General features: G+C 44.4%; 1 long non-coding RNA gene across 1 annotated transcript; it reads right to left on the bottom strand.

The window, feature by feature from the left end:
- Positions 1-8,276: 8,276 nt before the first annotated feature.
- On the bottom strand, positions 8,277-24,719 carry LOC142827332 (uncharacterized). The gene is made up of 3 exons (XR_012902027.1): positions 24,513-24,719; positions 9,585-9,619; positions 8,277-8,740 (listed from the first exon to the last, which is right to left on the bottom strand). It is a non-coding gene; the product is annotated as an uncharacterized LOC142827332 (long non-coding RNA).
- Positions 24,720-24,959: the final 240 nt, after the last annotated feature.

Below are 24,959 nucleotides of genomic sequence, written 5' to 3'. Positions count from 1 at the left end.
TCCCTCACTGCTAATAGCCTAATTTATCACACTGTGTCTCAATTTAGAGTGTAAGAAATCTAGGGTAGTGACCATAGGACAAGTTCTCTCAGCTGGTGTAAATGGATCTGGTTCCACTGAAATTAATAGGGTTTGTTCCCCTTTGAAAAAAAAAATCAATATCTAAATCCTGTTTGCATACTGTCAGGCTGTGTCTACACTGGGCCACTTATTCCGGAAAAGCAGACGCTTTTCCGGAATAACTTGCCAGCTGTCTACACTGGCCGCTTGCTTTTCCAGAAAAGCAATGATGATCTACTGTAAAATTGTCAGTGTTTTTCCAGAAAAACTATGCTGCTCCGTTCGGGCAAAAGTCCTTTTCTGGAAAAACTATTCCGGAAAAGGGCCAGTGTAGACAGCACAGTAGTCTTTTCCGCAAAAAAGCCCCGATCGTGAAAATGACGATCGGGGCTTTTTTCCGGAAAAGCGTGTCTACATTGGCCACGGACGCTTTTCCAGAAAAAGTGCTTTTCCGGAAAAGCATCCTGCCAATGTAGACACGCTTTTTCCGGAAATACTTATAACGGAAAACTGTTCCGTTTTAAGCATTTCCGGAAAAGGGTGCCAGTGTAGACGTAGCCTCATTGAGTCCAGCTGGATGGTCCAGCTACATCTGTGCCTGGTTTTCTTCCCATCCAGTCCATAGGTTTAGAGTCCAAAGATCTTGTGAGCAACAGGGTGATGGTGGATGAGATACATAAGAACAGGTGATGGTGGATGAGATACATAAGAACAGCATGAGCTTAACACAGAGAAAGACTTGTGAAAAGCAGATGGAAGACATTCCAATGAGTCTGTAGAAGTGGTCTGAGAGAAGGCAGGACTTAGAGGATGAGGGGAGGATTAGAGATGAAGGAGGAGGCTGCTTACACAATATAGGGCTGTAAGCCTGGTTTTGGTGCTCATTGTTTGTAGGGGCCTATGTCTGGGCTTATAGTGGACAATCAAGAAAGCCTCTTTAGATCCTGCATTGGCAGGATGATGACCAGTTGGGTCTTGGGAAAGGGGGACTGTTCACTTTTGCTTATCTCTAGAAAAGGACAGTTCTGCAGGTCTGGGTAGTGACTAAGTCAGCTAAAGCCAATGAAGTTTGAGAATACAGCCTTACTTACTAGCCTGAGGTGCTTGGTGAAGATCATTTTCCGTGTGTTAAGGGATGTCAGTTGGCTTTAGTAAGGAAATATTTTTATATACAGCTTAGAACAGGTTCCTACAAAATGCATGCTATCTGATTCTGTGAAAATAGCTGGATCTATTGCATGGACCAGACTGGGCCATACTTTATAGTCCCTTTGCGACACTCTAGTGGTACAAAGGTGCACCTAAGCTCTCCCAGATGGGTAACTGACTAATTGCTTGGACTGAAGAAATTCATAGTTGGTGCAGAGACACCTTGGCTGTCAGTTACCTCTATCATTTTGCCTCATTCCCTTCCTAAGCATAGGGACATGTTAGACATTGGTGAGCAATTGGTGATCCACAGCCTCTGATGCAAGGCATTATTAATGAAGCATAGAACAATCCCAAGACTGCTCAAACATTCACCAGAGGCTAAACTGCCTTTTGCAACCCTGTGAGATTGGGGAAGTGCAGTGGTGGTACAGAGACATGTCACTGGGATCTTTAAGGGAAGTCTGGGCCCTATCTATCTATAATTAGTTTCTCTAAGGAGAGTGAGTCTGACTTGGGCCACACTAGCATGTAATTAACCTTCTAGGTGGCTTGATAACAGCTAATTGACTAATGAACACCTGGACCTGATAAAAAGCACCTGGTGGTTGTGGAGGAGGGTGCTTTTAGGGAGAGCAATGCAGGCTTATAGTAAAGGGTATTTAGGGAGGGACCTTCCAGGTAACTGTAGGAATCCTAGCTAGTGAGGATCTGTATTCTGCTGAAAAACTTTAGTGGGTAAAAAGCCCTGCTTTCAAGGAAGGATTCTAGTTTGAGAGTGCATTGGGGGTAAAGGATGGATGTAGGATTGAAACTAAGATTGTACTTGTTCCTGGTTAAGAACCCTAGGTGAAGGTATTATTTGTGTTTGTGTGGAACTGTTAGATAATACACAGGAGAGGAACATTTTTTTTAAAAAAGTACATAACTTTTAACTGTGGAAACTAAGGCTAGGTGTATGTGTAGCACCCAGCTTAATAAATAGGTACATGTCAGTATGGCACATGCCTTTGGGAAAAAATGTCTTTGCTTTGGACCCAAAGATTAGCCCATTTGTTCATCTGCTTCTCATCTGAGAGAGGCTATGGGCATTAGAATTGTTCTAACAGGCTTCTTGTAAGCATCAGTCTATTAAAATGTTCTAACTCTTTTTGCTGTGTTGGAAATCACATTTCTCTGCCATGATGTTATACATGTTATGGTAGTTATAAACTAAAATATTGCAGAATAGCGTGAACACACTTCTAAAAGAGTACTCCAGAATCTGGTGTACTACGGTCATAATAGTGGAGACTAAAAATAATTCTAATGAAAATGAACTCATTTCATTTTTAAATGGCTCTTGAACACTGATTTTTAAAAATGATAGCTGGCAAGTTAAAATAAGCTAAGTACTTAAACAAGTTGCTTCTGTCCTAGGAATTCAGGTCAAATAAGCCAGAGTGTTAAAATCAAAGGTCATTTAGCTATTAGGCAGGAAATAGTGCTGCATTATTTTTCACAGTTGGGGAATAACTTCTAGCATCTGACACTAGCTACTGCACAAGCTGCTTGTATCTAGTGCCTTCCAGCAATGCTTAGGTCTGCAGTAAGAGATGAAACTTGGTTGTGAGTACAGAGGGGATTATTTAAGGTACTGGGCACATGCAAGCCATGCTTACTAGGAAAAAATTCCTACTGGTAATGCCGTGGGTTCAAATGTATTGGTGAGAACCTTACTGTGAATAGGTACTGGCCACTACTGTCACTTTTACTGTTAAGTTGATTTAGCTACAGTGCTGTTAGGAAGTCTGCAAAAGTGACAGAGGACCCAGCTGCCCCTCTGTCACAATGAGGGGGCAGATGGGACCCAAATGCAGTAAGATGTGAGTGGTGCTGTGACTAAGTTTATGGATTTGAAATGCTGTTCAAATATGGCCCAGCCTCTCTCCTGTCACTGAGGGCAGGGTGAGTGAGGTTGTGACCTGGTCTGCAAGGTCAAAACAACACTAATCATAATGGAGGTGAAGGTAGGGCTAATTTGATAGAGGGGTGGCCAGGCCAATAGAAAGGTCTCTGCTGTTATACCACCTAGGTCCCTGACCAGAGCAAGGAATCTAAGCTCTCAAAAGCATGCATATGTGTAGAAAATGTTTGCCCTGCCTTGTCTCCGGTGCCCATGTTTATCCGATACATGTTGAATCTCTCTGATCTGGAAATATCCATGGTCTAGTATGATTTTTAGTTAGCTGGATGTTCACTTATAAGTATGGCTAAGTTTCCCATGCTCCCATAGAGTTTGGGTTCTCAGTATTCTGTGATGCTGTTTACCTCTAATTTACCCTTAAATGTCTTTGAATAGCTCAGTAAGCAGTAGAAGTGTTGGTAATGTGGCTAGACAGTATTTACCTCCTGTGGCTTGGCACATTCTCTGGTTCACCACCAGTCAGGTCCCAAGGGTGCTGGAGAAGAGAGGTTCAACCTGTACACTGGCAAAAAACCAGAAACCGACAGAACCTTTTCTATGTTAAGGCTTTCACCACTGAATCTGCATTGGCACTGGTGGGGCTTTTAAGACTCCCTGTCTTATCCCTAGCTACAGATTCTATAATGTATCATCTACAGATTTTGTTTTGTCTTTAAGGTGCTACTAGACTATTTGTTGTTTAAGTTTTTCCTGTTACAAACTAACTTGGCTACCTCCCTGAAGCTACAGATTCTATAGCATTCTCACACTCGAACTCTGCCATGCAGTTTCACCTGAATCTTGAACAGAAGAGATAGGTGTGTAAATATGTCTACCATATATGCTTTTTTCTATTTTGAAATATTATGTTAAATGATAATCTAAACTAGGAAGAAACTCATAAAAGGAAGTTTAAAATATCTTGACAGTAGAACAAGTAAATACTCAGTTAATGGTGTCTGAAGAGTCATTTATGTCTCATTGGTCTGTTATCAGGCAGCTCTATAGTGAAGTCCTGGGGGGTTCAGAAATCATCAGTGTTGCTGTCTCTGGATTTGCCTGTGGCAAAATGTCATCTTCATCATCTTCCTCCTTTTGACTGGCTGCAGGCTAGGTCTGACCTCTGAGAACTCGCATGTGAAGCATTTTGTGTTTGTAGAATTGCTATTCCCAGGGAAAACGATTAAAGTGCCTTGGACATAGACCGCTGCATGACAGTGGGGGTCAGAGAGGAGGGAAATTGATTTCACTTTCTACTGATGAGCTAGTGCAGGGTCGCTGCTGTTTATACTAAAAGCTGATGCTTGACTTTCTTGCTCAGTATGCTGCTTCTCTTTAGGTCTATGTCAATGTTATGCAATGAATATTGTGAGTGAGGTGGAAAGTTTGGCAGTTAAATTAATGGGCATCTGAACAACTGCTGTGAAGGAAATTGTCCTCTATTTGAACATAATATTCCTCTATAATTCCAGAGAAACTTGTATACTACTTATTCCCACAACCTCCTCTGTACTGGAGAAGTCAATATGACTTGTGGTAGTGTGACAGACCGGGTCGTGTCTGGGCACAGCTGAGGGCATCCGCTCAGGGCGAATTGCTCAAATCCGGGGCTCCTTACAGCCCCCAGACTGGTGACCTTTCCAAACAGGCCACAAACCAGTCCCACAGAGCGCTTCAGCTGCCTGCCTGAAGCCTCATGAGCAAAACCCCTCCGACACCCCAGCAATATCCATGCCCCAGATGGCCCCGGGCCTCATACACAGGTGGGGGGTCCTAGCACCCAATCCCACCTACCCCGAACAAGTTCTGTCCAGCTCCAAGAAACCAGCCACAGATCCCTGGTCAATTTACCCTCTGGATCTTACCCACAAATAACGCTGGGCCAATCCTTTAGAATCTATATCTAAAGGTTTATTATTATAAGAAAGAAAAGCTTGAGAGTAAGGTTATTAAAGTACAGTACGTTATATGCACCAAATCTCCCAGTTCTCGATGCAGGCTCTAGCACAGATGTTGAAGCTGCTGGTTTAAAAATTCTTATTGCACATCCTAAGATCAGGATGGGTCCACAGGTCTTTCGGGCCCTTCAATCCCTGCAATGCTGCCTCTGGGATGAAGTGCTGAGCTGAAGACAAGATGGCATAGACCACATGGCCTCTTTATACCTCCTTCCTGGCCTCCTCTTCTTGTATGCAGCAGGTCACCTGGTCAGAGGCCAATCTCTGTGTTTCCTGCTGGCTGCTCTCAGGTGACAGCCCCCATTCTTTGGGTGTGTCTTTGGCCCATCAAGTGCCATTGTCCCACAGGGCCTGGCTAATCAGCCTGTCCATAGCAATGCTTAACCACATTCAGAGAAATATTCAGCTTCCACACAGATTACAGATTCCTACCTACACACACATACATTATACACTCACATAAATAGTGTACATAAGATCAGCAAACAATAAGCTCCCATTCAATACCCCACATAGCTCCCCTTTATACCAATTTCTGGGGCCAACACCCCCACCTAGGGGTGCAGCAGTGATCTGGCTGCTTCCCTCCAATTCGGTAATGTGACAGGTAGAATTTTCAGTAATTGTTCACCCTCCATATTTTCCCAGGGCCAATAGGAAGTGACTTCCTCCCTCCACCATGAGGGTTGGAAATGTGAGGACTAGGCAAAGCCTGAACTTCTGGCTAGACACTGATGACTGTCATGCCTGTATGAACAGTGCTGCAGCTATACTGATGCAGCTGTGCCATTGCAGGGCTTCTGGTTTGTTTACTTAGTGTGGACATAGTCATCTAGCCAAGCAATGGCATCTTCATTGGTATGATGCAGTTCTCCTAGGTTATCGCTGAACCTAATCAGCAGGTATTCATTAACAGTGTGCATCATGTTCTGTGTTTAGCTATCACATGGACCCCAGAGATACTGGTTGGCTGCATGAAGACTTTGCCTAGTCCAGAACCTGTTCAACAGGGACCACTAACAACGAGGCAAGTCAAAACCAGACAGGAAGTTTGTGGGGTTGGCGACAAGGGACTGGTTGGGAATTTTAACAGAGATCCATTGCTCTCACCAGATTATTTCTGCCCTAATATCCTGGTATGGCAGATGAGATTATAATGGGCAATATGATGGGAAGCATGCAACTGGTGGTTAAAAAAGGACATTGTGCAGCAGTAGGCTGGGGTTGGTGCATACTTTTTCCTGTTGCTTGCCAGTGGCAACCTCTCATCTGATATGAGAAGGAGCAATGTTCTTCAGAACTGGGAGCTGTGGGAGTGGAGACGATGTGCACGGTGGCACAGACCTGTGTATCCACCAGTTTGGTGTGAATACTTCTGGTGATGTTGCTCTATGCCAAAGGGAGAGCACGCTGCCAGTGGCAGAAGCTATATTGTTGGGAGAAGCCTAAGTGATGGGTAATTCGAAAGACTTCCTCCTTCCCCTCCCCCCATGTTACTCAAAGTCCATGGCTTCTGTCTCAAGAACTGAGAAGGCTTCATTGATTCTGTCCCCTGGTGTCATCACCCCTGCTTGTTTAGCTTGATGGCTTTGTTTACTTTAGATGTAAATGTACTTTCATTGCCCTCTGTCTGTAGGTGAACCAGTCAAAGGGCGAGAAGGGAGGCTGACTTTTATGCTCTGTCTTCCAAAAAAAAGGGGGGAGGCAATGGAGCTGCATTCTTTCTGCCACCACCCTGCCCCCCCCATACCCGACAGCAGTCAGGGAAGCTAATGATCCCACTAGCATGCTGAATTCCATGAGCACTAGCTCAATGAATCCTAGCACTGTCATCACCATCAACCCTAATGTGCATGCAGCCCAGTGACCTCAGTGTCATTGGACCAACTCAATGCGTATTGCAACGCTGAGGGTTTATTGGCTGCCAAGCATGATGTCTCCAACAAAAAATGACACATTTCCAGCACATAACCTATTATGATAAGCATGTTGGGGCAATGAGTACCAGACCTGATGTGAGTTAGTGTGGGTAAGGGCTTTGCCAGTCAGTCTTGTAGGGTTGCTGGAGCCACAGGGAACCAAAGAAGCAACACACAGGAAAATATTTTAACAATGACTTGACTTCTGTCCTCTCAGTGGCTGAAAGGTCCAAAAAGAGTCCTAATTCTTATAAAGGGATATTTAATTCACATCAAGTTGAGGAATATACTTTATTCCACAAAACAAAGCTCCTATCAACCCTGAGCCAGACTGTATTGATTAAATTTTTCTGGCTTGAAAGTAGAGGACTTCACTTCTCGCAAAACCTTCATTTTTTGCAAGCATGGGGTCATCAGAGAATCTTTGCAGATTTAGCTCTGGAGGTAACCATGGCTAGTTCCCCTAGGATTAGTAGGGAAATCTAAAGAAGAACAGGTGTTGATTTCCCCAGTAGCTGGGAGTGGGGTTCCTGATCTCCCCTTCCCCCCCCAAAGGCCTCATCTGCCACCTCTTTCCTACCTCTTTCCCTGAGTGCATACTGTTAGTGCTCTTTCACCTTCCTCCTGGAGTTTCTTATTACATGGCACAGAACAACTATTTGCAATGGGTTGGAGGAGTTTGGAGGGAAGGAGAGGGGTTGATTGGTAGAACTGCTGGTAGGTGAGAAGGAGGGAGTAGGCTGCTGGTGGGTGCTGAGCACCCACTAATTATTTTTTCCATGGAGAACACAGGAGCTGTTGGCCCAGCCACAGAACAGAAAATTACTCTCCCTACTATGATCTTGCAATAATAGAAATGTAGGACTGGATGGGACCTTGATAGATCTAGTCCAGCCCCCTGCGATGAGACAGAACTAGGTATTATATAGACCAGAGAAGGCAAACTTTTTGGTTTGAAGGTGACTTCAAAGTATGGAAATGACATGGAAGGCCATGAATGCTCTTAGAATTGGGGTTGAGATGTGGACTCTGAGGTGGGGCCAGAAGGAAGGAGCTCAGGATGTGGGAGAGGGCTCTGCACTGGGACTGAGGGATTCAGAAGACAGGAGGGGGTTCTGGGCTTGGGTGGGGAGTAGGAGTGCAGGAGGTGCTTGGGTGCAGGTTCCAGGCTGTGCTCTACCTCCTCAAGTAGTTCTCAGAAGCAGTGGCATGTAACCTCTACTGGCTTCTTCCTATGAAGTGGTATGTCCAGGTATGCCCCTGCAGTTCCCATTGACTGTGGTTCCCAGCCAATAGGAACTGCACAGATGGTGCTTGGACCCTCTGTTTATCCCTACACATAAGAGCTGGCTCAAAGGGGTATGTGCTGTGACATCTTGGAGCCGTGTGAAGCAGGGTAAGCCCCTGATTCTACTCCCCAACTGGCACCTGAGGAATAGATCAAACAGCTGGTGGGCCGGTTGCAGCTCATGGGCTTTAGTTTCCTCTCCTCTGAGCTAAACCATCTCTGACGAGTATTTGTCCTGTTCTTGAGAACTTCCAGTGATAGATTCCACAACCTTCCTAGATAATTTGTTCCAGTGCTTCATTTCCTTTCCAGAGATGATTTAGCTGGAGGAATGTCTAAATTCTGGGAAGCTTCATGCCACAGTATTTATGATCTGCAAGCATGTGATATTTTTGTTTCCCTTCCTCTCCTTTCGCCTCTCCTGTAAGGGAGGCAAAGTTTTCAAGTTATTTACCTTAGACATATCAGGAAAGTCAATGTTTTTTTTGCATTTGCTGGAGTGCTTGCAGTATCTCAGATGTATATTTTTAGATTTTTCTGTTTCCTCGCTTCAAATAAGAATTAGTCATTGATTTAAATATTAAGGCCCAGATTCCTTCAATGTCATAACACCCAATGTTTAGGCACCTAAAAAAGCATAGTGCTTAGACTCCATATACAATGAATGGGGAGAGACAGGGGCCTCAGAAGTCAACCCACAAAGCTGCAGGCGAGGTGGTGAGCTGCCCAAGCTAGTCAATGGGAGATGCTGATCAGAAGGGTGTGCTAAGCATTCATCCACCTTGAAATTTAGAGCTGCAAGAGGCACCTATCTCATCTTATTTGTGAGCTGAGGAAAGATAGGTGGCTGGCTGACAAAACTGTGGTTTGGGACTGATCTGATGGGCAAGTTTGGACCACCTAACAACATAAAGGAGGATGAGCAATTCTCTTATAATCCTTTAGCCTAGTGCTTAAAACACTTGCCCAAGATGTGGGAGATCCCTGGTTTAAGTCCCTCAATACCCCTCCCCCTTCATACATAATGAAAAAGGGTTTGAATCACTGGCACAAACAGGGGAGGGTTGGCATAAGGCAATGTCCTCAACTTTTTAACAAAAGGAAGGTATGTGCTGTAGGGAAAACATGATCATACTGCTAACAGTCAAGATCCACTACCAGATCAGAGTGGATGCATCCTAGATAGCCACTGCAAGCCTAAGCAATAACTTGCTTAAAAACTGCATTGTTTATATTTTTTTAATTAATAGATATATTGCACCTACCTGCTACAGCCTGGTGATGGTGTTTGTCTGGTTTTCTATAAATACAAAAATTGTTTTTATAACAAATTGTTTTATAAAACATTAGAAAAAATAATTGTACACGGCAGATCTTACATGGGGACATGTTTACTTCCTTGCTTGCTTATTATTTGTTTTGCTGAGGACTTTTTCCAAAAAGATTTACAATTTAGGGCTGCAATTTTAAAAATATGCATTGTATATAAACAAGGATGATTGGATTGTAATGTTACAGAACTGCAAGTTGCTGTTTAAAAATAACAGTGCACTATTAATAGTAAAGAACACACAGTCAAATGATAAATAACAGCGAGATACAATACATGAAGTGCAAAAATAATTGGCAGTCTCAGTTGTTTAGAATTAAGATTGCCTTATTTTGTTCAAACTATAATTATATGCCTTATAACATGTCTATATTTTGTATTCTGGTTTGTTAGTTACATCCACAGGATATTAAGTAGGGCTGTGTCTACACTGGGCCACTTATTCCAGAAAACAAGCCACTTTTCCGGAATAAGCTGCGAGCTGTCTACACTGGCCCTTGAATTTCCGGAAAAGCAACGATGCTCTACTGTACAAAATCAGCCGCTATTCTGGAAAAACTATTCCCGCTCGGGCATAAGTCCTTATTCCGGAACACTGTTCCGGAAAAGGGCCAGTGTAGACAGCCCAGTAGTCTTTTCCGGAAAAAAGCCCCGATCGCGAAAATGGCGATCGGGGCTCTTTTCCGGAAAAGCGCGTCTACATTGGCCACATTGGCTCTTTTCCGGAAAAGCAGCCTGCCAATGTAGACGCTCCTTTTCCGGAAAAACTGAAAACGGAATAGTATTCTGTTTTAAGCATTTCCGGAAATTCATGCCAGTGTAGACACAGCCTAGTAGTTTAATTCTCCTGCCACTTTGGCCTTGATTTTCCCCCTTCCCCAAAAGGTTCTAGCACCCTTGATTTGAACAGGGATCCACCACCACTTAAGCGACTGTTCTAGCCAGTCGGCGACAGTCATTTTTATACTTGCTGACCCAATTAATATTTAACCATTTATTTAATTAAAACTGAACCACTTCAATTGGACAGTCTGAGGGAGATGGACATCAGAGTATTTCATAGCCTAGCAGTCAAAGCACTCACCAAAGGGGAGGGAGTCCTCATTCAACTCCTTTCTCATCAGGCAGAGACGAACCTTGAACTAGCGCTCTCCCCCATGCTAGGAGAGTGCCCTAGGCATTGTGCTAACCGTTAAAAGGGAAATCTACTTACGTGGCCATTTTTGATGGAGTCAGGTGAACTCTCAGCTTGCTTACCAGATTGGGCCCAACACCTGATTTAGACAGCACTGCACCTGTTTTGCCTGTGGTTTGAAAAGCACTTTGGGGCTTTGGTGTCAGCTAAGTAGGGTTGCAAAATCCTCCAGGATTGCCCTGGAGTCTCTAGGAATTAAAGATTAGTTTTTAATTTAAGACTAAACTTCCAAGAACATGTCCAGCCAAAACCCTAGAAGTGAGTGTGTGTCAGCGTACATGCCCAGAGGCAAAAGCATGGGTGCCCAGGGAACTTTTTACTGTAGAAATGTAGGTGCTGAGTGACTTCAGGGGCCTGCAAGATTAAGCAATGCCTGGGCAATTTTATGGATCACAGAGGTGCCTCAATGTGACTTAGAAGGCACCCAAGTACATTTGTAGATCCTACTCTGTAACTTGCCTATCAAACAAAATCAAGCTTTAAATTCTGACTGAAAACACCTTCCACTCAATTTTTAGTCTTGGTTTTGTTGATGTCACATCACTACTTATCCACCATTATGGACTCTTAGGCTAGACAGGACTTGAATTTCTAAAATTAAAAACATACACAAGGCAGAAGCCAACTTAAAACCCAAACCCTTTCAGGCCTCTTCATGAATAATAAGGAAGCAAAATGCACAAGCCCAGCTGTCTTTATTTTGCAGGTCACCTCTAATGCTAATTACAATCTGTGCATTGGAATCCATTGACAACACTGAAATCAGCTTTCAAACTCTAGTGACAATACAAATGGGAATAATTTACTGATGGGGCTCTCTATTGTAAACCAGCATCTTTCCCCCCGGAAAGCTGAGCTTGTATCTGAAGCACACTGGGATTTCGATATATTAAATAAGTTATGAAAGTTTATATGATTTTCTGTTCAATCTATTCTGCCTGTTGCATAATAATGGAAGTCAATAGGGCATGAAATTCAATTACATTATGTAATTTGAAGAAAAAAACTATCATTTGAGGAATGTAATTTACTTTTGACTCAGCCTGTTTTGTGGGTCTTTATTTTTTGCTTTTTTTTCTTTAGATAGTGAACAGAAATCCTGCAACAAATGAAAACAAACTTCCTGTGACTTAGATGAAAAATAAATGACCCAGATTTGTAGGCTCTTTTCTATTATCCCAATGGTTCATGCTGTGCTGTGGCTAGCAGATATCTTGCAACTCACTTGAGTTGTATTCTTAGTCTAGTGTATTATCTAACTGTTTTCTCAGGCATACTTTAAGATTAGAAGTGTACCCCTAATATAAATGATTAATAGATGCTATAAGCACTTTAGATACAAACAGATGTCTTATAGTTAGATTTCCAGTGTTGTGCATATAGTCATGGCTCCTTTTGAACTCTGTAACAACTCAGAACATTTTAACGTGTTAGTAAATGGTTAATAATTTTGTAACCCTTCATAGAGAAACCTCTATAGCCATCTTCTCCATTTTACTCGGATCTTCTCATTTAAAATGTTTCAATACTACTCAGACGCTCTAAGATTGATCTAAAAGTTATGTATTTCAGGAAACACGTCAGTTGCCAGCAGCCTTATTGTCAAGTTTATTATGATTACTTTATAATGCCCAAAGAACTGCTGGTTCTTTACTGGGGGCAAAGAAAGATGACCTCTGCTCCAGAGAGATAGATTGCCTTTCCTTTCCTTGTGTCATGTCTAAAATACAATGAGGAGCGGTAGGGATGGGCAGCAGAAAGATCAAAGGTTGTTGCTATCTGCTTGCATGGTTACATTGCTTAGCTGAGCATAAATAGGTGTTTCAGTGAAGCTTTATGTACTTAAACAATGTACATATACATTGACCTCCCATGCCCATGCAGAACTGTCCTGAGAATAAATATTTATACTCATTTAACTGAAGCAGAACTTCCTCGAAACAAGGCAACAAGCAGATTACAATCTGGGAGCAAGGTCAGCTTTAAGGGATTACTATGTCTGCCCCTGGAAATATTCTCCCACTCCAGTGCAGCTTCTGGACTTGGATTGCAACTGCTATCCTTTAGAAAAAAACGTAACCCAGACCAAATAGGAGTAGACAATACACATAGCTGAACCTAAGTCAGTTCGACACTAGCTGTTCTTGTTGGCACAGCTTTGATGTTGGGAATGTGACGTTTCTCCTCCCTCCCCCCCCCCAACATTTCTACACTAGTGAAAGACCCTTATCCTGTCAAAAGCAGTCTCCTGTTGGTATAGCTCCTAACACTTGCTGAACCAGCATATTGGCAAAAATGTATGGTTTGTGGGGTATTATAAACTGTATTTCTTTTAGGAAGATTTATCAGTATAATAGCTAGACTATCAACTATCTTCTATCATGTAGACCTGGATTTATTATAGTTTTTCCTTCTGGACTGATGTTATGAACCCTTGCTGACCCTGATCATATAGGCAGATGGCGGTGATCGTAAAGTGTTGTAAGAACCATCAGTTGATCCAAATGACTATGCAACCAACTTATGGCAGATTGAAGAGACTCTGGCAGTATTTACTTACTGGATTGTAGGAAAAGCTACTGTGAGGGTGACTGGCTGCGTACAAGGTTTGAACATCAGATCAGGATTATTAGAGTCAACTTTGGAGCTATGCGGCTAAGGGAGGCTTTCTTGTGATAAAATGCTGCTAAACTGGTAAAATGCTCTTTTAGAGTTCTGTTTTCATGTTATTTGTCTTTGATACTTTACATTATATATTGGTGTAGATTTTATCTATTCGTATGAATTTGGCATTGGTTGGTGTGATCTAATACTCTGGCTTTCTGAAAATAGAATTTCAATTTTAACTATAATAAAGGTCAGTTATTTTAAATCTTGGGGGTGGGTGGAGTTTGTACAACAATCCAAGTGAAATAAACTCATGTCCATGTATGTAAACAGTAGTTGGATGAATGTATATGTAGCCTGTACTACATATAACTATGGTTCTTCTTGTTCCCTGGTATGGAGTGAGGGGGTACATTTTATATAAAAATGGTCATACTGAGTCAGATAAAAGGTCCATCTAGCTCAACAGTGGCCCATACCAGATGCTCCAGAGGGAGTGAACAGAGCAGGTAATCATCAAGTGATCCCTCTCCAGTCCCCCATTCCTAGCCTCTGTCAACCGGTGGCGAAGGACACCGTTCCTACCCATCCTGACTGGTGACCAAGTAGTACGTGGTGGGGTGTGGGGAGCAACCATTCTGAGTTGGGAATCTTTGTCCCTCTAAGTCAACCATGCTTGGTTACACTGGTGTATTAGCCTGAGCAAACTCATTGTGTCCTCCTGCATGTCTCTGAGCAACTACCTCAGTTCACATTCTGAAATCCCTCTAAAGCCCTCTGTTTGTGGTCCAAGGCAATTGTGGTTCAGAGAACCTTGAAGAATGAGCTTTGTAGTACTTTCTCATCTCCTGATTACAGTAGGGCCATTCAGCAGTCTTGAAGGGATCATCCAACAAGGCCACACCAGCAGAAGCTGCTGAAGAAATCCAGATCCACCATTAGACACACTCTCACAGTACAATGGAAATCAGTCTCAACTCACTAACGTTATTCCGACACATGCCCTTACAAAATTCTTATTGACACTTCAGATTTGGAGTGGTGTCCCATCACAGCACCAAGTCTAACCATGATGAGTACAAGCTGGTGGGGAGGGGGGTTGGTTTTGACATGAGGGGCTGTGTCACCCTCCTGTCTTGCAAATTTGGACACCTGATGCAATGCATTGCTACTGCAGCTCCCACCTGAGCCTCTTAGAAACAGTCTTCTAGCATTCAGATTCACAGTGTGTGTGTGTGTGTGTGTGTGTGTGTGTGTGGCTTCAGCCTGCCAACCATATATCAGTCCTACAGCTTGAGACTCCATGATTGTATGGGGGTTTGTACAGGGGTCCAGCATTTGTTTTCAGAGTCAGACCCACTGACTGGCCCATTCATCAAACAGTCAAGAGAATGAAAAGGTACTGCAAATGCTCAGCAGGCAGTCTGATGTTTGCATTGCATGAATCAACAGTCCTTTTTTGCTTAATGAAAGCCATGGCAAATCTTTAAAAGCCTTATTATCCAATGCCTGTTCTCTGCTCTATCTGTTAATATGCCATTGTTTTTTTGGAGAGGGGGAAGCACACTGGTGTTGGATCATAACTGACAAGCAGCTCCTTTTTCTTTAGCCATGATGTTGTACAAATATTATATAATGCTTTCACTGCAGTTACACGATAATTAAATGTTCTAATTACCCTAGTAAAGATATATACTACCTTGCCCTGTATTTCTTTTCCTGGGTGATTTCATCTTAATTAATTCCCTTAGGAAACAGCCTAAAGGTTTTTCTTTTAATGTAGTCTTTCAGAGTACATCAGAGGATTCTCTCTTGCAATTAATTTAAAACAAGTCATTCTCTGGCAAGGAAGTGAATTTAAAAAAAAAAAGAGCTAGAGAGCAGGCCTGAAGTATAGAGACCTCTGTCTCCATGTTGTACTGACTGGTTTCTTTGTCAATGAGCTGAGGAAACCTACAGAAGTGAAAATCTCTAAGTTGGACCCTATTGGAGTATAAACTTGACAAGTGCAACAAAGTGAATCTCTACACCTGCCCTGTATTCAGCTGGATCCAAACCAGAATTAATCAACCTCCCTACACCCTTCCCCCAGGCCAAAGTCAGCAGGAGGCTTTCCACTGACTTCGGTGGGAACTGGGTTACACCCCCTACCCCAGCAGAAAGCACAAGGAAGGGAAGGATACCAGATCATACTTCTCCAGTCAACTGCCTCTACACTGGCAAAAAAAATGATTGGTCAGGCTGTGAGGTAGCATGTAGGTAACTTGAGGCAAGTGAGCTGTCTGAGTGGCCTTGTGTGAGACTTCTCTTAATGTTTGCAACATATTATAGTTCTAGGGGAACTCAGGGATCAGTATTGGCTGTCAGTAGGCTTCCTAGGTGTTGGCTTTCTTTTATCCAGCTCTACATGACTGAAAATTTCTCTGTCCTTGTCAACATTATGGTTGATACAGGTGTAGACACCAGTTGTATGCCTGTTGAGTTGGAAATAAATCTGCCTGGAGGCAGGGTGTTCTCTGGAATTCATTTCCCTCCTCATGTTGTACAAATGTTAAGCCACATGCTAGAAGCACATTACAAACCCCTGCTCAACCCTGGCTGAGCTGGTTACTCATAGCTCTAGCTTACTACCCCTCTGGGCACTGTCAATGTGCTGAAACAGCTTCCTGAGGAGTGGCATGGACATGTACTAAGTAGATATTGGAAGTAAACTAGGGAAATCATTCTCAGCTCAGTTAGCTTTATGCTAGAATACCTGAGCTCTGCAAAGGCATGTGTGGAGTCTTTGGAGGGTGCCTGCAGCTGTCATTGCTCCACAATATCCCGTGGGAGGTGATCTGAGCAGTGGTTAAATGAGTAGACACTTGTCTTAGCCTAGGCTGGAGGTAATAAAGTTACTGAGTTATGGATGCTATAACTAAGAGATAGTAGAATGGGAGATGTGTAGTCTCTTTCTGGCCTAAACAGGAAAGGACTACTCAGAGAACAGGTGATCAAAGGGAGGACCACCCTGGAAAATCAGGGGACAAGGTGGGAATAAAAACAAGTGAGGATTGTTTTTTAAGTATGTGTTTCTTGATGGACTTGTTTGCATTTAAAAGATCCCTTGAAGGCTTTGAAGTGGCCCTATTAAGAATGGGGAAAGGGAGTTCACACCTTTCCTGCTGCTCACTGTTTGATTAGCTGTGTCCATGCTTTTTGTAAAGCTTTGTCAATAAGTTGATAATCACTTCCCTTATAGCCAGGACTAAATTGGTAATGCAAAAAGACTAGAAAAAGTTCATCTGCTCATTAAAAGAAATGCTAAACAAAATCTGCACACACACAAAAAAACCCCCCTCCTAATCTTTCATCTGCTTGTTTACTTATTATATTTGATTTGACAAGGAGTGGAAGGAAGTTGTGTGCTTCTGAAAACCCCAGATAAAACTCCCCTACCTTTAGTCTTACACTCAAGGCAAAGAAACATTTTCCATTGTTAGCTGTTGAGGCCATAGCCTGCTTTCTCCCTGGGCTGATCTGCAAGATGCATGCCTCAGGAGCTCATGCACCAACATGTTCAGGATTGTTCCCTGACATAACTCTGACTAACTGGGAGGTTTTGTTCAGGCAAAGTGTTAATTTTTGTGCAGGTCTATACACACTACACTGATGGGAGAGGGTTCTCATGGTGACAAAGTACTGTGCACACAAGTGCTTATGGCAGTTTAACTATGTCACTCTGGTAGAATATTCATCTGCCAGAGCAGTGGTCACCAACCAGTAGATCGGGATCTACTGGTAGATCTTGGAACCTTTGACAGGTGATTCTGACAGATTTTGCTGGGAGGCTATCAAGTCCTGGCACTTAATTTGCCCCTCTCAGCACTGTCATGTGGCTCCTGCCCTCTATCTTGGAGGTGACCCTCACCCCTGGGAGCCTCTTGCTTGCTGTGCAGTGTATGGAAGAAGGGGGGTGGTTGCTGATGTCAGGGTGCCACTCTCTCCACCCTGTACCCCATTTCTACAGAGCAGAGGGGGTAGGGGTATAGAGAATTTGCTGGCTTCTTTTGAGAGTGGTGCAGGGCCAGGGTAGGGGTGAGCTTGCCTTAGCTCCCTGCTTCTGCACAACCACCCAGAAGCCACCTGTGGTAAGTGGTGCCCAGCTGGAGCCTGCATTCTAAACTGCAGCCTCAGTCCTGAATCCCTCCTGTAGGGAGGGAGGATGGAGTGAGCAGGGGTGGCGTCTTGAAGAAGGGGTGGGAAGGAGGCAAGGGTGTTTGGGTTTGAGGTAGATCCTGGATTGCACTTATATTCAAAAAGTTCTCTCAGGCTGAAAAAGGTTGGTGACCCCTGCGCCAGAGCAACATGAGTTTTGCTGGGATAGTCTCGAATGTAGACATACCTTAAACTAGCCTGTTTGTACTGCCTCAGTTCAGGTGACTTGCAGAGATGGAGGCTTAAGTCTTCTGTCTAGATAAGTAGAGACAGATAGACATGGCAGTAGCTTCCTCCTTGTGCCCTCCCAGCCACATTAGGACCTGCCATTGACAGAACTGAGAAGTGTTTAGCCAGGAGGAAAGTCCTTTTTTCAGTGTAGTAAACTTTTCTTTCTCTTAGCCCAGGGGTGGGCAAAAAGCAGCCTGCAAGTGGGGCACAGTTTGCCAGGGTTGGCTGACGCTTTATTTATCTGTGTATCTGCGAGTACAGCTGCTTGCAGCCCCAGTTGGCCACGGATCACTGTTCTCAGCCAACGTGAACTGCAGGAAGCAACAGGGACCATGATAGCACTTCCCGCAGCTCTCAGTGGCTGGGAACAGCGATCTGCGACCAACAGGACCTGTGAGAGTCCATGTCTGCGGACATGCAGATAAATAAATTTCTCATTGCCCGCCAGAGGTTAATCCTGGTGAACTGAGTCCAGCCTGAGGTCTGCTCTTTGCCAGTCCCTGTGAGAGCCTGTCCTACCGGCCCTTTTGCTCAGCATTTTGCCTTACCTCCCAGGCAGTCTGAAGTTGAAGGAACTTCTCATACAAAAGGTACCACTCACCGTGAAGAAAGGTGGCAGAAGCCCACCCACAAGTGTGCATGACCTGTAACAAAGTACTCCTGTGTACAAGAGACTAGGGATGTTGGTGACTAATCTACTAGTCGACTAACCAATAAGCAGGAGCTTATCGATTAGCAGTATGGATTAGTCACATACTCCCAGCTGCCACTCGGCACTGTACAGCTGAGAGAAGCCGGCGCACAAAGGCGCTGAGTTGGTCGTTGCTCCACGGGGGGGATGAGAGGGCGATGAATGAAAAGAAAATCATGGAGCAGGGACCAACTCAATGCCTTTGCACATGGCTTCCCTAGACTGTGCTATGCAGAGTGGCAGCTGGGACTGGCGCTAGCCAGACTGAGTGCTGGGACTGCCTACCCTTATCGACTAATCGACAGAAAGTTTGTCAACTAATGGACAGAAAATTCCAGAGATTAGGAAAGTAATCGCATTTTAACTGCCCTACAAGAGACACAGCATAGAATCTCTGTCCTAGCTGCCTTAAACCTTAGGTCAACATTAACTATGGCACTCAGTAAAAATCCTGAACACCGTAGCTTTGCTGACCTAACTTTCAGCATAGACACAGCTAGGTCAACAGAAGAATGTTTCTGTCGACTTAGCTACCATTGCTCAGGGCGGTGGTATTTCTATAGCCATGGGAAAAGCCCTTTCCATCACTGTAAGCTGCATCTATCCCCACAAAACAGGGTAATGCTAGCATCACAATGATGGCATAGCTATGTAGCTTTAGTCCCCATGGGGCTGCCAGTAGGGAAAGAGGTAGTTGCCCCAGGGCCTGTCAATTCAAAGGGCCTTGGGGCTCCTGGCTGCTGTTACTGTGGCAGCTGTGGTAGCCAGAGCACTGGGGTCTTAAAATTGCCGCTGGAGCACTGCGTGGCACACTCAGTGCGGCTATGAGGGCTGATGGGGAGCTACATGGTGCACACCATGAGGCATGGAAGGCTGGTTACCTCAGCCTCACCCCTTCTGCCTGAGGCCCCTCCCCTTTTGGGAGCACAGAGCCAGGCTCCCACCCACCTTGCCCAGGGGCCCGTGGAGGCGGTCAGCTCCCCTGGTCCCCATAGAATAGTCATGGCCTCTCCTTGTGATCTTGCACTGGTAACAAATCAATTTACATCAGTCCCGCAGGCCTACACTAGGTCTCTGAACCAATGTAGTTAATACAATGTAGCTGTATTCTAGACAAGGCCTCAAGTGGGTCAGGCATGATACTGTCTCATCAGACTCCAGTTCTTAAAAATCTCCAGACCCATGCTTTCTTGTCACTGGATCACCATGAGGGGCATTTATTTTGGGCTCTTGGGGTTCGTGAGTCCATCTACACGGAGCTTGTTTTAAAAGCAGTAACTTGAATGCTAAATGGAAGTGCTGTCCACCACAAGAGACTATAGTTGTAAGAAACAGTTCCCAGCTAGGGCCAGGATCACACGCTGCTAGAAGCTCCTTTGTAAGGTATGATTGAGAGTGAGAAGAGCTCAGCCTCTGTATCTGATCTTTTGCTGTATTTAACGTTGAGGTGCAGGCTACTTTGTAATTGCAGAATTTGCATGCAAGTACAGGTATGACTGCTGCTGTAGCATCTAAATTGAAGGCTGCTAAAGCCAGAAGGAACATATTCTGTTGAGCTTTCCATGCCACGGCAGCTTTGCAAACATCTGAAATGTGGAAAATATTCTGCTTGCAATATGTTTTATAGTCTCTGAAATACCCTCCTGCAATGAATGTTTCATGAAGGCAATCGTACCAAGGAGCTACCCAGGGATGGAAGAATTTGCTTCTTGTTTCAGAGCCAATGGCACATGTGGTTACTATTAAGGGTGTTAGTCTGGCTCTAAAATGGGCCTGAACTAAACGCAGTGAGCCAGACAGTTGGGCTGTGTCTACATTGGCACCCCTTTCCGAAAAAGGGATGCTGATGAGACACTTCGGAATTGCAAATCCACGGGGATTTAAATATCCCCCGCGGCGTTTGCATTTACATGGCTGCTGCTTTTTTCCGGCTCGGGGTTTTTGCCGGAGAAAAGCGCCAGTGTAGACGCGATTTTCCGGAAAATAAGCCCTTTTCCGGGAGATCCCTTATTCCTACTTGAAAGTAGGCAGCCATGTAAATGCAAATGCCATGGGGGATATTTAAATCCCCCGTGGATTTGCAATTCCGAAGTGTCTCATTAGCATCCCTTTTCCGGAAAGGGGTGCCAATGTAGACACAGCCTTGGTGTAACCTGGCATAACTCCATTCACTTCAGCTGAGACCTCTCGTCTGCACAGGGCTTTTTGGGGGTACACTTGAATGGCATGTGATGCTTGCATGTGATTGACAAAGGTATTTTGACACCTAATACTAATGAAAATAACCCGTGAGGCACAGGGACAAACTGCCGTGCACTCACATCTTTTTTGCTTTATCCTATGTCTTATATTGTGGTAATTAATCCATTTGCAAAGTGATTCCAGCTTTGGACTAAGCTATAGTGTCATACCGATCATGTGGACATATCCTACTTGAAGTTACCACCACCATCAGTACCTTCCTGCTCTTGTCCTTCACCCAGTGCTTACAGTGGCCTGAAAAAAGTGGGTGGGGGCTATCATAATCCTAGGTTACATTGTCATGCATTGGACACAAACAACTCACAATTTGTATACACCTGTTACAGAATGTATTCCCCCTCCAACGGCTAGCTCATTAAGCCAGTTAATACTTTTAAAATGAAGCAAGAGGCCTCATGCAGGTTTTTGAAATAGATCCTGTGAGTGTAAGAATGGAGCCTGCGGATTCACTGGGATTGAGGAGGTTTCTGGGAATAGAAGGCTGGGGTGCAGTGAGATTCAGTGGAGTTAAGAGATGGCTTTGGAGCAAAATAACTGTGTGGAGGGGGCTGAGATGATGGGGAGAAGTGACAATGGAGGTGAAGAAAGTCTAGGAGTGGATGGAGTAATAGCAGGGTATGTCTAAGGCAGGGGGTGTAGAGACAGCAGATTTGGTCACAAGATCTTTCAAGGGGCAGAGCCTGTGGTCTGCTGGGGCTATTGCCTCTGCTCCCTACTAAGTCTCTTCCTTCTGGCCCAGCTCTGATCTGTTAGTGTTGTTGGGTGGCTGGTGAGGGAGGGGCTAGGTGTGTGTTCACTTTCTGATCCCCTCTTCACCAGAAATAACCCTCCCTGCCCCAAATTTAAATGTCACATACCCTTAGCACATCTGGTTGTACAAAGCTCATGGCGAGTTCTCAGACCCTGAGTCTATTTCAGATACCACACCTTGTGTTTCTGCCCAGGCATGTTGTGGATCTGGACTCTTGGCCTTTAGAGAGCCTTCATTAATTATAGGCAAGCCAAGATGTAAGGGTGGAACACATGCAGGCAAAGGGGCATTCTGGAGACACCTGCTGTGGCAAAATTACAAAAACAAGCCCTGCAGGCATGATCTCATTATGTGTGCAAACTATGAGGAGTTGAGACCATATTTGTATCTAATGGCCACCACCTCACACCAATTGTCTTTGAATGGTTACAAGACCACAGCCTGCAATGAAACCAAACAGTGCCTCAGAAACCAAAGAGTCAACAATGCATCTTTCTGTGAGGAAATTCCACACAGCCAAAATCTCTCTGGCACACTCTGCAGCCAGCTGAAGATGCCAATGGAAACTTAGTTGGAGAGATATTCTGAAAGCCAGAGTAACAATGCTGCAGATGGGCCTTCATCCAGTAAGTGTTAAGTGCTGTAATACAATGAACGCTCTGCTCTGTTAGTGCCGGGGGTGGAGGGAGACGATTATAGGAATCTTTCCTCCAGATGCTGACTACATGCTAGCCTATTGGATATTGCTGCAGCAGAGGGAAGATGTGTAGTCCTGTGCAGTGACCTTAGTCGTCCTCCACCTGCTTGTATATTCTCCACCCTGTCCAAAAGGGCACCCAACCCAGAAAATTATAATAATGAGAGGCTTTCTTCCCATTCCCAAAATAGAATCCCATGCTAATAAACTAAAATGCATCACAATCTGTGCTTTTTCCCCACCCATCTCCTTCCCCATGCTGACTGTGGGAGACATCCACTATACTGACCCTCCCCACAAAAGCAAAAACTATACCAATAGAACATCTACACAACACTTGAACTGATTGCCCTGAGCTTTACTAGACTTAAAACATTTTCATAGATGTAAAGGTAGTGGGCCACTTGAGGTTTCAAAGGTCCTTTTAGCCAGGTGATTATTGTGGAGACACTGCAAGGCCTTTCTGATGGCTGTTACAACCCTTGAATCTTGCTTTGCACCAGGACTTCACTTGTGGTAGTACACACATTGTTAAACCTGTTACGAGCCATATATCAAAGCTGCAGAATTCTATTTCAGTGCATTTTGCACTCATCAGCCAGTATGTTAAACAAGAATGGTAAGCAAAGCAGGTGGCCTAGTTTAGTGCACACATCCAAAGCTAGATTGCTGTTCTAGGGCTGCCCATGCAGCTAGTGTTCTGGGGGCTGGGAGATGCTAAACTGGCAAGTAGCAATACACTGCATGTCTTCCTGGTTGTCCCTTTGTCTTTTTGAACAGGACCTTTCTCAGCTGGACAGATCTCTGGATAATGTCCCCCAACCTGCTGGAGGAACATGCAAGTCGTAGCCTGTCCCTTGACTCTCCACATCTTGTCCTTGTAAAGGCAGGCCTGTATGCGGGAGGGTGTGTGTGTGTGTGTGAATGCACCTTGCTATGATCCCCCAAGTAAGCATTCTCTGGCCAGCCAGGGGAAGGCAGGAGAAGTGCACTGCTCAAACCTCTCTCCCCCATGCTCTAGCTGCCCGGGGGAAGGCTGGGGCTGATTCCCCCTCCCCCTTTCTCCAGGAGTGAGGCAGGGATGGGGCTTGGCTTCGCTCCTGGGGGGGAATCAGTCCCAGAGTTCCCCATGCCACCTGGAGCACGCTTACTTGGGGAAGCATGGGGGGGTGCATTTGTACCCTTGCAGTCCACATTTACAAAAAAAAGCACCTCCCCACAGAAATTCCTGTGCACAGGCCTGAAAGGGTACCATGGGACAAGGACCCCATTAGAAGGGAAATCACACAGGACTGAAATTCCAAAACCAAGACTTTGGAGAGCTGAACTACATATCATCCTTGGTGTGATGGCTCTAATATTGGTACAGTAACTCCTTGTGTAGGTTATTTCTATTCACCTACCAACTGGCACGGCACAGCCCACATGGAGGGAGAAGGGTGTTCTCATTAGCTGAAAGCCTGGCAAAGAAAGATTAACAAAAGCCCTAACAGGAACAGAGGGAAAGATTCATGCTGCAGGACAAGAATGAGAATGGAAGAGGACAGGGAATGTGCTGAAGTTGGCAAGAGAATGACACAGAGTCAGGAAGCCTTTTAAGAACACAGGAAGCTGGGGGTCCCCTTTTAGTTTTATTCCCCCAACTACAAGGGACAGACTATCCTCATATTATTTCCCCTCTCCTGCAGAAGAGGACAGCTACTCTCCCCTTAAATCCTTGTGACCCCATCTGCATAAACAGTGTGTTCTGAGCTCTGGATAGTTTTAGTTGTTTTCTAGCTTTCACTGTATTATCTATCACATCAATAAAGTGACTTTATTGTTAGCTGCAATTGTTTTGAAAAAAAGCTATAGCAGTCCCACATAATACACATTCTCAATGGGCACCATTCACAAAGCATATGCATTAGTGTGTTAATTTCGTATACTGCAACAAGTAGTCCTGTGGCACGTTAGAGACTAACAAACTATATACACAGGATCCTTTTTTTTTTTGGCTAGTCTCTCAGGTACCACAGGACAAGTAGTTGTTTTTAAAGTTACAGACTAACAGGGTTACCCCTCTGAGGTTTTTCCCCCCATATATTGGGAAACCAAACAGTCAACAATGAATCTTTCTGTGAGGAAATTCCTCCACATAGCCAAAATTGGGTTTGTTTCCCTCCCATACACCCTTCTTCCAAGGTATAAATACAAGGCTTCTCAGGCCTGTATTTACATTTTGTTACTCACCCACACTCCATGCTGTTCCAAAAGTCTCTTCTCTGCTGCCTCTCATCCAGCGGTGAGACTTTGTCCCGTGACACAGCAAACACCCATGACCCGTAACAAAATAAAAATGCGACAGGGCAAGAGGCTTGTGAAAGAGGAGACTGGTCTGCCAAATACGCACTCCGCAGGCATTCAGTTATATGGCTCCTCGGTCTCATCCAAGTGTCCAGTGAAAAGTTTCACGAACTAGGGAAGCAGAGGGCAATCTGGATCTTCCAGAATAACAGCTGGAATTGCAACACTATTCATGTCCACTCTGGTTTTGAGAGTAAAAGTGCAATTTTTTCATTGCATAAAAGTCCCTATAGATCTGAGGATTAAGGCTGCGCTAATGTTAGTTAACATGCCACAGCGATTAACTGATCCTTGCATGACTGTGGAGACAAGCCCCTTTTAGATGATTAAACT

The sequence above is a fragment of the Pelodiscus sinensis genome, chromosome 2, assembly GCF_049634645.1.
Source record: "Pelodiscus sinensis isolate JC-2024 chromosome 2, ASM4963464v1, whole genome shotgun sequence".
NCBI lineage: Eukaryota > Metazoa > Chordata > Testudines > Trionychidae > Pelodiscus > Pelodiscus sinensis.
This window is presented reverse-complemented; position numbering and strand designations above follow the sequence as displayed.